Below are 18556 nucleotides of genomic sequence, written 5' to 3' on the forward strand. Positions count from 1 at the left end.
TCGCATTTCTTTCAGCCTGTACCTTGTATTGTTGGAAAGTAGCTGGATAGTGTTCCGAACTCGATACGAATTCAAAATACTCTCCCAAGATATCTGCCTGCTCATTTAGGCTGTCTGGGCAGAGCTCCTGTTTTCGTTAAGAGAGGAACAGAGAATGCTCGATATATACAATATACTTTATGAATTCTATCCCACAGTTCTTTTGTCGTTAAGCTGCTATTTATTGAGGAAGGAAATGCTTGAAAACTTCTGCGCTTTAATTGCTTTGTACATGTCTAGCCCGGGCTTTGTTTTTTTTTTTTGTTTTTGAACTTTATAAGATTAATTTGTGTATGGTAGTGGCGAAACCTACCCGAAGATTGATTTTGCTTTTTTCGTGTTTCACTACATTCATTGTTCCAGCAAGGCTTCGGCCGTTTTAGAAGACGAGACGATGTCATTGGTATAGAGACAATTGCTGCAACAAGGATGTGTTTGCTCAGAAGTTCATTCGTACAGTCTATTGTGACTTTAGCGAGTGATGTACAGGCAAGCAATGTAGACTGCTCGAAAAGATCCCAATCTGACTCATTAAATTTTTATCATGGTGCACTTCTAAGAAGTTGCTGGTGGTATGGTACGCTCTAACATCACATGATAGTGATCACTGCATTATAGGTTGGTAATAACCCTCCACGTAAATAGTGAAAGAATGGCAGCATGTGCGATTGAGAGGTCTATTCATATGAATGTATGTGTGGTGGAACTATAATCTGTGGCTTCTTTACTCTTCGTGAAGCAGAGGCCGGAAGAAAGGAGAATACGTTCTATTATTGCTCCCCGAGTTTCACGCCGGGTACTTCCCCAAAGGGGTTATGGGCACTCACGTCGCGCAGTATGAGAAAAGACTGAGGAAGCTGTATCACGAGTGCCTGAAGCTCCTCATATCTGAGAGAGTATGTGGGTGATATCGTCACGAATGACAAATGATGAAGCAACGAAAACTTAAACAAACTAAACGTTTAATGGGGGCGAACTAGTGCCCAAAATGAAAAGGGAACAGAAGATAACAATAGAGCGTCGCGAGCGTCGATGTCCGCGTAACCGCTGCATCGAAGGGTGGTGCGGGACTGACGGCGAATCGCCACGTGGAGCCTCTTTTGTACACACGTTGGCTTCTGGAACAATCGACCTAGAAGGTTCGGAGAGGAGAACATTCGTACCTCGAACAAACAACAGAGTTCTCGAATTTACCAGAACATTAAATTGCAAGAATAAATAAAAGACGCGTCGTCCCCGGGAATCGAACCATGGCTCATCACGTGAGAAGCAAGCACGATAACCGTTAGGCCACGGCCGCACTGCCTACTTGGCCAGCTACTCGCGCGGCTTCACTCCCCCCTTAAAAAGTGCATCGCCCCTATGCAACACAAAACAAAGGAAATGAAAAGGACGGTAAACTAAGGAGTCATTTTACACAGATATAGTCGACAGTCCTATCGAGCGTAGTACGGCTTTAGATGAACGACGTGGACGGCTTCAGGTCGTGTGGGCGCCGTGATAATTTTCTCGTTCCGTCAGGCTTTACCTCGTTGTTCAGCTCCCCTAGGCGACGGAGTTCCTTGTATGGTGCAAAGTACCGTTTCAGCAATTTCTCACTGAGGCCACGGCGACGGGTGGCCGTCCTCACCCACACCCTGTCTCCAGACTGAAAGTGGACGTCCCTGGGCCGAAGGTTGTAGCGGCCCGCATCGACGCGTTGCTGGTCTTGAATCAGGAGTAGGGCGGGCTGGCGGATTTCTTCGGCCCGTTGAGCAACCACCTTGGCGTCGTCTTACTCACCGTCACCTGGCTCTTGGGGCAGCATTGCGTACAGCATGGTCGTTACTTTCCGACCTTGTACCAGCTGGAAGGATGTGGATCCAGTTGTCTCTTGAACCGCCGTATTGTAGGCGAACGTGACGTAGGGAAACGCCTCGTCCCACGTCGTGTGCTCTACGTCGACGTGCATAAAGATCATGCCGGCGATTGTCTTGTTGAATCGCTCCGTCAGCCCGTTGGACTGTGGGTGGTACGCAGTTGTACGACGATGGCTGGTGTGACTGAGCCGGAGGATTTCTTGGGTCAGCTGTGCCATGAACGATGATCCGCGATCTGTAATCAGAACTTCTATAGCGCCGTGCCGGAGGACGATGAACTCGATGAAAAACTTGGCGACTTCAACACCAGTCCCTGAAGGAAGGGCTCTCGTTTCTGCGTACAGCGTGAGAAAATCTGTGGCAACGATTATCTACCGGTTTGCCAGAGTTGACGGCGGAAAAATACCAAGTAGATCCATTCCAATCTGCTGGAAGGGTGCAGTTGGAGAAGGAATTGGCTGCAGGAGACCTGCCGGCTTCGTTGGCGGTTTCTTGCGTCGCTGGTACTCGTGGCAGGATCGGGTGTAGAGGCGGACGGTTTTGGGGAACTTGGGCCACTAATACTTTTCACGAATACGATTATCCGACTGTACCCAAGGTGTCCGGACGTCGAATCGCCGTGACATGCTTCAAATACCTCCTCTCGAAGGTCGGTTGGGGTTACTAGCAGTCATGGAGAGTTGTTGTCCCCGAAGTTGTCTTCTTAGAGTACACCTTGTCGAACGGCGAAGGTCGGCAAGGTTCGTGAGAAAACACGGCGCACGGTGCTCTCGTACCCTTCCAGGTGCTCATTTATTGCACGCAGCTCAGGACCGTCTGGTTGACGTCGTGCGAGGTCGTCGGTCGTTACTGCTCCTAGGAAGCACTTCTCGTCATTGTTGTCGCTGCTGTCGGAAGGTGTTTCGACAGGTTCCCTGGACAAGCTGTCGGTGTCGCCGTCCTGGTGGCCTGACTTGTGGACTAGAGTCATATTGAAGTCTTGTAGTCGGAGATTCCATCGAGCGAGGCGCCCTGAAGGGTCCTTGAGTTTCGCAAGCCAGCAGAGCGAGTGATTGTCTTTGACTACGCGGAAAGGGCTCCCGTACAAGTACGGGCGAAACTTTGTGATTGCTCACGACCGCAAAACATTCGTTTTCAGCCGTGGAGTAATTTCTCTCCGATTTAGACAGCGTCCGGCCTTCGTAGGCGATGACTCGCTCGGTGCCTTCTTACACTTGAACCAGTACCGCTCCAAGTCCTGCATTAATAGCGTCCCTGTGAGTGTCGGTTTCCACATCCTGATGGAAATGTCCAAGGACAGAACGAGTCTGGAGTCTTCGCTTGAGCTCGTCGAAAGCCTGCTCCTGGTCCTCGGCCCATTCGAACTTTTTGGCGTCCTTCGTGAAGTGTGTGAGCGGTGCGGAAATCCTTGCGAACTCCCGAACGAAGCGCCGATAGTAGGCACAAAGTCCAAGAAATCTTCGGACGGCCTTCTTGTCTGTCGGCGCTGGAAATGCTGTGAAGGCGCGAGCCAACGTGTGTGCATAAGGGGCTCCGCGTTGCGATTCTCTGTCACTCCCGCACCAGCTTTAAATCCTGCTGTTGCGCCGTCATGGACGCCCGCGACGCTTTATAGTTATAGTCTGTTCCCTTTTGTTTCGGACTTGGGCTCTCCCCCATCAAACGTTTAGTTTGTTTAAGTTTTAATTGCCTCATCAATTGTCATTCGTGACATCTGGTGGAGGTGCGGGCAAAACCTTTATATGCCTTTGGAGCGTACGCCTCCGAAGACATCCCGGCCGAGTGAGGTGCTCATCCAGGAAGGCTACCCTTTGAAGAAGACGTCGACGCCCGAGCAAACCGCCGTACCAGAGGCTAATCCCCGGGATTGGGAACCCTGCCGCAGAAACAAAAGAAGAAAAAGGCCGCGAGGATGACCACTCCACCCGTCGTTGCCCTAAACGTCGCTGCACGTACGCCTGTGTCCTTGTATGGCGAGCCTTATGAAGACGTCGAGGACTGGCTACGGCAGTACCAGCGAGTGGCCCAGCACAACCAATGGGCGGAATAACAGCGCTTACCAAGTTTTTACATCGCGCTCGAAGGGACGGCCAGGCACTGGTTCGAGAATCGCGAAACTTGTTTGACCTGGTGGACCGCCACCAAGGATGCTCTGAGGCAGACTTTCACTAACCAATATCGACGGGGAGGGCCGAGGACCTCCTAGAAATGAGGACCCAGGGAGCAAGCGACACGATCACCAGTTTTTTGAAGATGTTCTGCGCCTAATCACTCGCGCCGACCCCCAAGCCAGCGACGAAAAGAAGCTTCGGATACTGATGCAAGGCGTTAAGGATGAAATCTTCGGTGGCCTTGTCTGCAACCCTTCAGCCACCATCAAAGATTTCGTCAAAGAAGCCAAAAACTTAGAACGTGCCCTTCAAGCACGGGCCTCGCATTACCAGCGACCTCCCGGCGTCTCTGCTCTCTCGACTTCCATCTGAAACGGCACGGACGTCCGAGAGATCAACCGGGAATCATGCGAGAGGAAATCAGGAAGCCCCTTACTGCTGCCGCAAGCCCGGATTCACCCTCAATCGCCGAGATTATCCGGGAAGAAGTTCAGCAGGTGCTGCAGCCACAAGTTCTCGTCAGCGACGCTCGCGAACCACCGAGGCTAAGCTACGCCGAGCTACCCGACGACCACCGCCCCCTGCTCAGCCGTATAAGGCGCCACCCTGACGTGAACCTCCAGCGCCGCAGTTTTCCCGACGCCGGGAAGATCGGGCGCAAACCTACTCAGAACAAGCAGCGCCACGAAAGACAGTCGTGTGGAGGACGGCCGATCGACGCCCGCTGTGTTATCACTCCGGTGAAGCCGGCCACATTTACCGTCGATGCCCCTACAGACAGCTGAGGCTGCACGGGTTCCACGCGAACGACCGGCGCCCAAGGTACGACGAACGCCCTCGCGACATCCAAGAGTACCTCCGACGATTGCTACCCTCCATGCCGCCCCTCCGTCGTGAATCCGCTCAACGTCGACCAGACATTCAGCGTCTCCAGCGCCACGGTCCTGCCGAAAGAGCTTGCCCCCCCCCCCCCCCCCCACCCCTGCGTCGCAGGGATAACTAAGTGCGGCACCGACTGGAGGCGGCGCTGCCGGAGACGACCGAAGCAAAGAACCTCCAAGAACGACCGAGCGCTCCCACTCTTCCGACGCTATTTAATTATTTTCTTTATTAAACCTCAAATGCCCCAAATCAGGGGTATTACATGAGGGTAGCACGAAACATAAAAACATTTCTTCGATGAATGCCTTGAAATGGGCGGGGTTGGAGTGGAGCACGGCGTCGGTGGGCAGATCGTTCCAACCCTTTGCTGTCTATCAAACAAATGAAAAAAAAAAAGATTCGCAGTGGTGCGGGCATGGGGGGGAGGGGGGGTAGACAGCTTCCTGATGACTGATGTGGCATAAAACGCGGTGAGCTAGTGCGATAACAGAGCTGCCAAGTGATGAGTGATTAAACTTGTGAAAAAGGCAGAGCCTGGACATTTTGCGCCGTAATTGGAGGTTAAGAAGATTAGCTTGAGATTCAAGTGCGGTGACACTTCTTTGATAAGAGTAGTCTGAGTAGATAAATCTTGTTGCGCGATTTTGCACGGTTTCGAGCTTTTTAGTAAGATTAGATAGATGTGGGTCCCAAACAGCAGATGCATATTCTAGATTTAATCGGACTAGTGAGAGGAAAGATAGTAGTAGCCTTACCGATGGAGGGGCTAAGCGTAGGTTGCGACGTGCAAAGCCAAGGACGCGATTCGAGTCATTAGCTATGTTCGTTATGTGAGATGACCAAGTTAAATTGTTTGAAAAGGTAATGCCTATGTATTTATGTGAACGCACAGAAGACATGAGTGAACCACAAATGACGTAGTTAGGAGATGGGTCAAATTGCCTACGATGAAAAGAGACAAGGGATGTTGTGCTAGCATTCCAAGACAAGCCATCTAGAACACCAGGCCTCGATATGGTGAAGATCAGACTGCAGGGCGTGAACGTGAGTGCTTTTATTTATAGAACGGTAAACAACGAAGTCATCTGCGAATAAGCGTATGTTAGATGAGATAGGAGCAGGTAGGTCATTTACGTAAATTAAGAAAAGTAGGGGACCGAGAACAGTGCCCTGGGGCACTCCAGAAGCAACCGGGGATCGGGGCGAAGAGTGGTTATTAGCCTGAACGAATTGTTATCTGTTTGACAAGAAGTTACCGATCCAGTTACAGACTTGAGGGTTGTGATTTAAACGTGAAAGTTTTAATAAGAGACGTTGGTGTGGAACTTTATTGAAGGCTGTTTCGAGATCTAGAAATAAGGCATCCACAGGTATGTTATGATCAGCACTTGAACTTAGATCGTTAGTAAAAAGTGCAAGTTTGTTTGACAAGAAAATACTTTTAGGAAACCATGTTGGCTCGGATGAAAAAAAAAACAGAAACTAAAAATTTATAACATGCGAGTAAATTATATGCTCCATTAATTTTGATGAAACACTGGTGTTGGAAATGGGACGATAACGGCTGCTTTCGGTTGGTAACTCTTCCATTGGGCACTGCAGTGGAAGTCGCCAAGTTCTTCGCTGAATTCATCGTCGTCAGGCAGGGTTGCCCCGAAATACTGATTAAAGACCGATAATCGTTGTTTTTTGCAGAGCTAACTCAAGAGATCCTTCGGCTCAGCCACATCAGCCATCGTTGAACGTCGGCGTACCATCCGCATAGGGACGGGCTGACGGAACTGCTAAACAATACGATCGCCGACATGAACGCCATGTACGTCGACTTGGAGTACAATACGCCGGATTAACATTCGACCGTACGTCACGTTTGGCTACAACTGGAAACTTCAATAGACCATTTGATTGGCACCTTTGCAGCTGGTGCTTGGCTGAAAAATAACAACCATGCTGGAGGTGATGCTGTCCCACCTGCGAACTGACGATTGGAGCGACGACACCCAAGTGGTCGATGAACTGGCCGAAGGAGTTCTCCGGCTCGCCCGACTTCGGATTCAAGACCAGCAGCGTGTTGAAGCTGGCCGCTACATCTTTCGTCGCCGAAATGTTCGCTTTCAGCCCCGAAACAAGGTGTGGCTGTGGACACCCATTCGTCGCCGTGGCCTCAGCGAAAAGCTATTGAAACAGTACTTCGTACCGTACAAGATACTTCGTCGCCTCGGGGAGCTCAACTACGAAGTGGTGCCCTGCGGTTTGCAAACATCATCACGACGCCGACAATGGCCCGATGTGGTTCACGTAGTTAGACTCAAGCCGTTCTACACTCGGTAGGACTGTGGACGTTTAGTGTTGAAGAGGACATATGTAATTGACCATTATTATGTTTCGTTTTGTGGTGCATCTGGACGATGCGTTTATAAAGGGTAATGTCGAGTGCATGATAGAAAAGATAGCTTTTCCGTTCATGTAGAACGTTCGCGGATACACTTACACGGAGCGCAAAAGATAAGGAGGCCAGACTGACGCCCAGTAAATCTTGCCCTAGCTTTTTCCAAACATTCTAGGTCAAATATTTCAGATGACGAGCATGGAGGATAAAGAGCCCTGAGCCGCAGCACTGATTCATCTACTGATTTTTTTTCTCGCGATTTCCAGCCGTTACGCCGACGCACTGTCGGCTGCTGCGGCCGCCGTCGACGCAAGCTGCAGCTGTCTTGACGTGTGTTCTCTTTCTTTTTCGTCTGGTTGAGGTTTAACCCCATTTAATCTTCAGTGATATTTGTTTCCTTCTACCACATTGTCCGTCATTCGTGAATGTATTTAGAATTGACGGGGCGTCCTGCTGGCTTCTTGAAAACCTCCCAAAACCCCCACAAATATTTAAAAAAAAATTTTATGATCTTTGTTGAGTGCATGGCCCACACATATTCGACACGCGTTTTAACTTTCTATCCACTTGGATCAAATGAAACTGAATGTGCAACAGATTGCACACCAGGACTACGTTTATATAAAAAGGGAGGTACATGATAAACAAGACTGCCTCGAAACATTTCCCGTACGTGAAGCATAAATCAACATGTTTCATCAATTGGCACGAATACGGGTTCCTCGACTATAGTAGTAAAGCTTACTTCTAGAGAAAGTTCTTCAAACTGTTTCGAAGGACTCTCCGGCACAGGAATAACTGGCAAGTGCACCAGTGAAACTATGTTCTCTGCGATCAACCAGGATTTCTACGCCAGCTCGCATATTTCTGGTCAACGAGGTCCGGCATGTGGGAATCTGCTAAGCAGCGTACAGCCGGTGATGGCAGGGGCACTACTGCAGGCTTTCTAACTTCCAAGGTGACACACTCGCCATCAGAGAGGGCTTTCGTTTTCTTTGCAGGTAGGACGTAGTGCGACAGCTGAAACTTGAAGTCCAGCAGTTGCATGTCCTTCTTTATTGGACTGCAGATTTCAACTAGGTCCGCTTTGTAGAGGAGGCAGGAGTTGACAGCTCTTACATCACTCGTGAAGATAATGGTCCGAACAGCGAATTTCCTTGTCCGCGTTGTCATTGGATAGAAACTCAGCATTCTGTCGCACAAGTCGACACCCCCATGAAAGTGTTGTACTGAGCAACAATTGGTGGTCTCCAGATTTTGATTTGCTTCCTCTCTTTCTTCGAGGACCGTGTGCATTCGTCAGTGGGTTGTATGCCAACATGGGTGGATGCCAACATGATCGGCTTGTTATCATACAACTTCGCGATCGCACTATTTCACGAAGTCCCCACACACTGCGAAAGAGCGCCGTGTACTTCGGCACGCATGTTTTGGTAACTTTTAAGTTTCAGTGACTTCGGCAGCCTCGACTTCATGATAGTCCTAGTGCCTCACATTTTCTTTTCAGCTAATCATTAAAGAAGTGGAATGCTCGCGAAGTAACGGTCGACAAACAAAGGCGTTCTTTTCAGACAGGCTTTCGGTCAGCTTCAAAACTACCGAAGCCCCGATGCCTTGTTTTTGGTCTCACCCAAGGCTACTTTTTCTCTAAAATATGTCAAAAACTGCGATCAGCCCTTCCGGGCCAGGCAGAACAAAGTTCTTGAGGACAATGGGATTAGGCTTGCTAGATACAAATTGTTTGATGTAGCCGAGGCCTGCAAATGGAACTATCTGTTCATCAATGCACACGTTTAGGGCGCGCGGCAGACTCCGGCAAGCTATTCTGATGATATCAAGGAATGGATGAACCTTCCACAGTCGGTTAACCTTTTTTTCTTTGTCGGATACTGCAAGATTGTTTACGACCTTCAGGTTGGATCACCACTGATATTAGCTGTCTCTTGAGATTCTATCGGCGATCGCAGTAACGCGGGTTTCTGGACTCCAGCAAAATCTCACTTGAGGGCACCCCAGGCAGCTCATAAGAAGCGTTGCACCAAGAAACACTCTCATTTCCCGGGAGAAGAATTGAGTGATCGTGCAGAGCGTTGGAGGAAGGCTACTTCTGTCATTTCGTGCGTGAGCTCGAAAGCGTGGTCATCCTTGTACCTGGTGAAATAGTCGTCTGCTTGCCAACCTTCCCTTTTATCTGCTGCAGGAGGTGATCGCTGTTGAAGATTGGGCAGGAGAGATGAGTAATGTTCTTTCAACAACGCCTTTTCCCGTGCGACTGGTAACTGCTGGGACGGGATTTCGGTTTCGACATGCAGATGGCGACACAAGCGTCACCATCTGCACCTGTAAGGAATATAACATTCTTTACTTAAAAATTATGTATACATTAAAAAGAGCCTGTGCAATATAACGGATATACTCGCAAACCTGCGAGGGATGCTCAGTTCTGGTTGTCATCAATGGCATCTTCCGTGTCGGAGAGCTCCAAATCAGAATCGTTACCCTTTCGTGCAATCATTTCGAGTAGAGCAGCTGCTGAGCATTTATCAAGATCTAAAAAAAGTGCGCGGTTTACGTTCATTTACCTTAATAGTGACAGTGAGGCCAATCTGACGCTTTGGCACAACATGAATGTCAAAACTGAACGTGGTCCTCATGTGCAGCCCATTCAACGTCGAAGTTCAAGCGGGAACGTTGCAAAAAAAAAACATTAATATCCCACCACCCACATCAAAGATGACAGGAAATTTTTGTGAGTTCTAAAAACGAAATATTAAGCAAAAGGCTACTATTTTACAAACTCCACGAGCTACATATCTTGGCGTGGACGATAGAACAACTTCGCCAAGGAAGTCGCCATTTTTGTTGTTCGATTTCAACAATTCCTGCGCCTCTAGTTGAATGACACACCACCTGACGGTGGCACCTGAATGTGCTCTTCAATGCACAGGCGGTCTTCCTTCAGTTATTAAGCGATCCTAATTACGGGGACTGAGAACCTCGATGCGAAATGAATTGTACGCGGGGTCTCAGGAGGTTAAGGAAGAACGGTAATGCTAGAGCCCAAGAAGTGAGGCGCGACGTGCAAGCAGCGAGGCGCGAGAATGACGAAGGACCGAAATCCTGGTGACAGTACGCCGGCACGCTTGAGCAACGAAAATTATCCTGCAGTAATATATATATGAATAACCTAACAGATATTCTATGTTTTTCTTATGGTTTTTTTAAACTGATGAGAAAATTATTTTCTTGTTTGAAAGCGCAAAAACGGAACTAAACATAGAGGGAAAATGTTGCCCAGTGAAACTATGGCAATGGCTCAAAAAAGTCAAATTCATCTTAATTTATTCCAAACAAAATGCATTGTATTTAGCCCCATGAACAAGCAAGACCCACTAAAAATTAATTATTTTCCAATATTCCAGGTACAAGAGTGAAAGTTACTTAGTGTTTGGGTTAATGAACAGTTTACCTGGACAGCTCACGGTACTAAGCGTAGCATTTATTTGTCAAAATCAGTAGGTTTAATTAGACACCCGAGTGTCTTCAGGACATGCTATTTTACGCACTGCTCTACTTGAAATTTTGCTATAGAATTATTTTCTTCGCAACAACAATGACGGACAGAAATGGACTATATACTCGTAAGAAAAGGGTGCGGGTTATTCGAAAAAAGTGTCGTGGTAAAGTGAACACATTTATAGTAGTCTGCTTGTTTTAAATCACGAATTACTTCAAGAAAAGTTCATTTATTACTTCATAGTAGTAAAAAAAATGTACAAAATGTTTATAAAATGCATGAAATCTACACAAGACTATAGATTAAAATATACCAACTAAAATTTCCGAAGAAAAGAACGGGTTGCGGAAAAGACAAATTTAATTATCAAGTTTTTTTAGTGCTAAGCATTTTTTACGACGATGCCTACTTGTATTTATTATTTCATAAATAAAAGAACAAAATAAAAATCACACTCTTTCGCAGCGGAATAGGTTTCGGGAAGCAGGATTTAAAACACTCTTGATCTACGCTAAAGATGCACTTAATGCTTTGGTACCCACAATATGATGTTGATTTTGTCTGAAAATATTGTTTTGTGCCCTAAATTTGAGACAATCATTTTGTTATTCTTGATGGCTCGAATCTTTATTGTAAACATAAAATAAATTTATTTTTGAACATTACGCCATTTTTTTTACAATGAGTATGTGTAAATACATTGTTTTTTTGCCCTTTTATGCCAAAAGCCACAATAACATTTTTTTGAACACGTTGTAACCTTTTCATTGCATTTTAAAGATGTATGTTTATTTAGTGCGCACAAATCTGTCAACGTTTTTTTTTCTTCTCTTTGTGTGTTTGCTCTTCTTTTATGCACTTGCTCGAATCTACGAGAGGCGGCTTGCAGCAGGTGCATCGCTGCATAAGTCAGGAAGACACGCCTATTGTCTCCTCATTCCTTCCGGGATTGGCCCGTGAAAATCCCTTCGAAAAGCTCTTCTTCGATTTGATAGTGTTCAAATGTCATTTCCTAAGAGGCACTTTTTTTTTAATAGAAATTATACTATAAGAATGCTGCTCCAACATCCCGTTAAATCATACGTTTCGCTGCAACTCTTTTTACGAAGACTGAAGAGTTATCGAGTGTTGAAGATGGCACGAAAACTGACACTGATGATGTTTGTGGTCTTTGCGCTGCTGGCCATTCCAGCGTAAGTACGTTTGTGTATTCAGGAAATATGTTTTATTCAATTTCAATTTTTCGTAAAACATTTTTTCACATATATTTAGCTGCACTGTTTCTCGTATTGGTGAATTAAATATAATAGAAAAAGCATGTGCCTTTCCTTTACAGTAAATGATCGATTTCTCAATGCATACTCTGCCGCAATGAGCAGATTGAGACACTGCTTTTTACGTTGATATTGATGCCGTGAAAGTTGATTGCTCCTAAAATTATGACGAATGTCTTATCTGTGAAGAATAAAATAACATATGAAAGTGTGTCTGCGATCTAGATACGTTTAATTAGCATTACACTTTAATTATGAAATCTCACTCCGGCATTTACGAACGCAAAATGAGCATCTTTTTTAAATATCTCAATATACGTGGTATATTCAAGACACCCGTCAGATATGCCATATCTCCTCCTAAAATTAATTATAAATTCTGACTCACGCCATTCTTTAGCATCGGTGTAATTTTGAGCAATGCTTGTTACATTTTTTGTGCTGGGTAAACGAGAATAGATATAACCTGGTATTAGGTGGCGATATAAATATTAATATGTTAAACGCGACGACAACACAGGGTGAGCTCGTTAGAATATTAGACTCAAACGCTTGTGTTAACACCATTAGTCTGCCAACTCGTTTTCAGAATGACTCTGCAACGCTACTTGATGTTTTTATTACAAATATAGACACTCAAAAACTAGTATCAGGTGTTATCGAGGTGAACGTCAGCGATCACTAGCCCATTTTTCTCATGACTACTCAAAACGCAATAGTTGAATCATATAAAGAAATTCATACTCCTACATTTCAGGACGTTAATCCACTAACATTAGAACAATTTCGCAATGAACTCGCACAGATATGCTGGGATATAGTATATAGTAAAACTACCCCTGATGAAGCGTACGACACGTTTTTAACCTTGTTTAAGTCGGTTTATGTAAGATTATTTCGTCACAAGGAATCAAGAAGCAAAAAGTCAAGGAAACCATGGATAACGAACAAGTCGTTAAAACTAATAAAACAAAAAGATGCTCTTTATCGGCGGTTTTTACAGACAAGAAACTCAAATGATTTACATGCTTTCAAAGTTTTTCGTAATAAAGTGACTAGTTTTCTTAGAAATGCAAAAAGGATTTATCTTCACAACCTGTTCAATGCCGACATACTAAAACGAAGTGGCATTACGTGGCAAAGACTGAATACAGTGTTTGGTCGTGGCCAGCAACACCCACCGTGTATTCAAGAGTTACTTTTAAATGGCCAAGCAACATCGGGAACGGCGTTAGCTAACTCTTTTAATGACTTTTTTGTATCGCTGGCAAACAGTACATATGATCCGCGTAGTTTAGAATACCTAAAAGCTAGAAACCGTGAGAGTGCGTTTTTAGGACCGACTAATGCTGAAGAAAGTTATCACGTGTTTCTTTCATTACGTAACAGTAACTGTTGTGACGCCGATGACTTGCAAATTCGTCCAGTTAAGTACGTCCTAGATCTAATTTGTCCTGCACTTGAACATATTTATAACCTGTCATTTATACACGGCGTATTTCCAAAGCGTATGCGGTTAGCGAAGGTGAGCGTTTTGTATAAAGGGGGTGACAAAAACGAATTATCAAATTACAGACCAATATCAATTCTTCCCATTTTTTCAAAAGGTCTAGAAAAATTAATTAATGATAGAATGACTGCTTTTTGTGAAAAACATAGGATAATCACAGACTTTCAATTTGGCTTCAGAAAGGGTCGTTCAACCGAGTCAGCACTCCTGACACAAAAATAATTGATCCTCCATGCTATTGAACACAAATTGCTAACACTAGGTGTTTTTGTAGATTACTCAAAGGCCTTTGACCGAATAAACCAGGCTACCTTACTAAAAAGAACTCGATATCTATGGCTTCCGAGGGGTATTTCTAGATTTGTTGAAAAGCTATCTTCAGTTTCGTTTCCAGAAAGTTGTTATAAACAACAAGATGTCCGATATCAAAGCGATTCAATCCGGAGTACCCCAGGGTAGCATTCTTGGGCCCTTGTTATTCAATATATATATGAATGACGTAATAAATATTGATAATGATACCCAATTTGTTATGTATGCCGACGACACCAGTTTATTTCTTAATTCTTCCGATATTAAACAATTAATAAATCATGCAAATAATGTTCTTGATAAATTAAACCAATGGACCCTGTTGAATTCACCAGCTATTAACAAGTCCAAAACAAAAGCTGTGCCTTTCAGACCTAAAAATCAGAAAGCAAATATTAAGAACCCCCTCATGATAGGGACTTCTACTGCGGATATTGTGCCCTCAGTTAAAAGCCTAGGAGTTGTATTTGAAGAACACTTAGTTTGGAACAAACATATTGAAATAATTGCTAATAAACTCTCTCGCGTTGTAGGTATTCTTACAAAGTTGCGGTTTTTTCTACCCACTAATATAAAATTGCTTATTTACAATTCCCTGTTTCTTTCTCACATCAACTACTGCCACCTAGTTTGGGGGATTACAACCACGTCAAACCTTCCTAAACTCTTTTTACTACAGAAAAAAGACGTGCGCGTTATCACTGGCTCTCCCTACGATGCGCATACCAAACCACTTTTTAAAAGTCTTAAGGTACGTCCAGTTCACTTTTTATATAATGACATACTGCTTAAGAGGTACTATGCCGGCAAAAAACTAAATAACAACAACATAAAACAATTATCTAGATTAACAAGAAACACTAACATTTATAACACACGTCACAATGAAACATGGATCATTCCTCATGCACGTACGAATTACGGAAATCAATCTTTATGTTACACATTTCCATTTTTATTGAATTCACTTGATAATTAGAAATGAAAAATAAGTGTTTCATGTTCCATGCAGTTTATATATCTAGATCTATTGTTTCACCTTGTATCTCTTCGTGTGCATTGATTGTTTAATGTTTAGTAAGTGATGCTGTTGTTGCGTTACTCGTTTGTTATTGTGTATTATTAGCAGTGCTGTAGCCGAATCTTTTTGCTTGTTTTTTACACTGCAATGGGACTATGCATATACAGAGGGGGCTCAGACCCAGTCAAGCCGTACCCTTGCGGCTTTTTGTCAGAGCTCCATGCATCATTTGTTTAGTACTTTGTACTTGGTGATGTTAAATAAACTTTGATTTGAAACTTTGATCTGAAACATTTTAGAGCCTTATCATATGAAATAAAATGACGTGCGTGACCAATTAGTGACAAAATTCATATTGATAAATAAAAACAGTATAAACATCAGATGTGTTTTTATATAGCAGCGGCCGATATATAAACACGTAAATGCCCTAACATCAAGCAAGAAAAAAATGGTTTTATTAAACATATCATGTGCGATTCCATTCACCTTTTCAGCACCTGTCCTCCTCGGTGAAGCTGTTAAGTCCATTAGGAGCATGTTGTAATATACGAATAAGGAAGGAATTGAACCATCTTTACAAAGTCCGTTGCTTAAATCTGCAGGAGACATTACCCTGTGGAGATACCAATTCTGACTTCCAGTTTTATAACTATGATTTCAATTTTGATATTTTTTTTATTTTTAACATGTATGTTTATATCCGCAGAAATTATTACTTCAATATTTCTTCTAAAAGAGTTCATCCAACGATTTGAATACGAATTTGAAGATCGTACAACTAAAGAACCCCAATCCGAAAAAAAAAAGAAATTATCGTGCAGCCAATGACGAATTGAAATATTTAGAAACTGTAGTCATTGTTAGATATAATTTCGGAAAAAAATTTTGATGTCATCGGTTCGCGAAAACGACGCCATCATGGAAACTGATATGGCGGTCAAGCTTTCACTCTCGCCATCGCCACGCCTCTCGCCTTGTCCTTTGGTTCTCCTCAGTGTGGAGAAGATGTAGAGGAAGAAGGCGTTCCGCTCAGGCAGGTACCTCATTTACAGCAAGGCGCGCTATTGTGACATTGCTCTTTTGCTCCCCCCCCCCTTCTTTCGCCGTCGCCGCTGCGTCATTCTGGAAGATTCACCGCAGTTTCTACACGGCGCTCAGTCACTTGTTTGCCCCTTACACTTCACCAGACCATAAAAAGTCGCTCGATTTGCGCGAAGTATAAATTACAAGTGCACCGCGCTGAACAGATTGGAAGAAGTATTGTAGCTGCTCAGAAACAGCAAATGTCGCAGGACCCCGTCTATTTCCCACGAAACACAGAGCAGAAGGACCTTTCACGCATGCCCTAAAACACAACTTTGACAACTATATTACTACTAGTAAATATTACAATGCAAGCCTAATGAAAAATACACCAGGGCAAGGGCTGGTGTGACTTGATGTTACACCAGACTTTTTCACAGATGTGATTTGGGACATTTTCACACCAGCACTTTGGTGTTCTGGTGTGACAGAGGAAATCTGGTGTGTTCGTGTGACACCAGCACTCTGGTGTTCTGATATGACACAAGCGATCTGGTGTTCTGGTGGGACATTACGTTTTGTTGTGATGTGATACTAGAGCACCTGCTGACTGGGTCTTGCTTTACTCACAAAAAGGGTACAACGATAAGTTTGAAACCATCGCTGCTGGCATAATTACTTTACTCAGAAACAAAAAAAAAACACATCATCAAAGCTTCGTAATCTTTACTTTTGAAGGGAGTTGGGCGTGATCAAGTGGACTTTTTGTCCGGAACAACTGCCGTAAGTCGCCGCTGCAAGCAGGGATAAAACACCACAAACATTAAACGGCCCACAGTTGCGGGACTCGCAAGGTGCAACGCTTCAATAAAAACACGGCGAGAGTTTTATTATAAGCTACACATGTAATACTAATAAGATTTTCGGATTGAGCGCGAACTAGTGCGCGATGTAAAGTTCATTTGTACCAAGCTATTTTATAAAATGTTTGTCTAAACGTTCCTTAACATAACGTAATTGTCTCTCGTTTTGTAGAAAATTCACCCGATGTCATCCATGGGCAGCCACGATATTGAATCCCAAATTTGTTTGGCTCCTGAATATACTAAAGTTGAGGCTTGGGCGAGTTGGTACATACTTCGGAAATTAAAAACAGTGCGGAAAGACGAGGACCAGACAAAGAAGTGACACGGACGTAGCGCTGACTTACAACTGAGTTTATTGAACGCAAACTCGCAATATTTATTTGCGGTGTCACGAACAAAAGAACATAAAAAATTCAGCCCATGTGATGTATCACCAATAAAAATAAAACAATGATAAAAAACATTGAAAAAAACATTGAAAAAAAAAAAAAAAAAAAAAAACCTCAATTTGTTTCAACGACAGGTTGAGAGAGCACGCTTACAGTGTCTCCACAACCGTGTCTGGTCACCTGGGCATTCATTGCCACGACTGTGGTTGCCTTCCCGACTTCCAAAGGTGTGAGGTTGTTAAGCGTCATAGGGATCAGCTTACTCGCGAAATTCTAGAGGCTGTTGAGATAGCGAGGCTGGGTCCAGCATGTGTAAGCAGTCCTTCTGTGGCCCTATCAGGCAAAGAGATGAATTTTCTAGTTCCGTGACTTGCTCGATTTTTAGCACATACTCTGTACGGCTGTGTCATGGCGCATTTCATTATTATTATTTTTTTTTCAATGTTTTTTTCAATGTTTTTTATCATTGTTTTATTTTTATTGGTGATACATCACATGGGCTGAATTTTTTATGTTCTTTTGTTCGTGACACCGCAAATAAATATTGCGAGTTTGCGTTCAATAAACTCAGTTGTAAGTCAGCGCTACGTCCATGTCACTTCTTTGTCTGGTCCTCGTCTTTCCGCGCTGTTTTTAATTTCCTGAATATATATGACACAAAAACGGCTTCGCTCACAGAACCCTAGTGAAAAATACACCAGCTGGAGGGCTGGTGTGACTTGATGTTAGACCAGATTTTTCACAGATGTGATTTGGGACATTTTCTTGTGTGACACCAGAATCTGATGTGTGGGTATGACACCAGAAATCTTGGTGTTCTGATGTTACACCAGAAATCTGGTGTTCTGGCGGGACATCAGGTTTTGTTGTAATATGATACCAGACCACCTAATGACTGGCTGTTGCTTTACTAAAAAAAAGGGTACAATGATAAGTTTGACAACAACGCTGCTGCCATAATTACTTTATTCAAAGAAGCAAAAAAGCACAACAGTAAAGTTTTAGAAGCTTTACTGTTGTAGGGAGTTGGCCGTGATCGACTGGAGTTTGTCCTGAGCCACTGCCCTGCGTCGAAGAACCGGACGCCCTGTGGTTCCACAATTCTTGGCCTTTCAGCTTGCGGTTGACTCGTGTCTTAGTTACGCTGATTCCTTCCGCGTACCCCTCCGCACTAGAAATTTTTTTCTTTTCAGGCATCATATTCCACAGATAGCTCGATTTCCTTGTCCAGCTCTTTCAGGGAAGCCTCCTTAAGTAGAAGAATATCAAATGTTTCTTCGAGCTCACCGATGTTGGTTGGATCCGTGGCCAGCAGGACGCAAATCTCGTTGATGATCTTTGTTGTGGCGGCTCGCAGTGCA

The sequence above is a fragment of the Ixodes scapularis genome, unplaced genomic scaffold, assembly GCF_016920785.2.
Source record: "Ixodes scapularis isolate PalLabHiFi unplaced genomic scaffold, ASM1692078v2 PGA_scaffold4__175_contigs__length_147842914, whole genome shotgun sequence".
NCBI classification, from domain to species: domain Eukaryota; kingdom Metazoa; phylum Arthropoda; class Arachnida; order Ixodida; family Ixodidae; genus Ixodes; species Ixodes scapularis.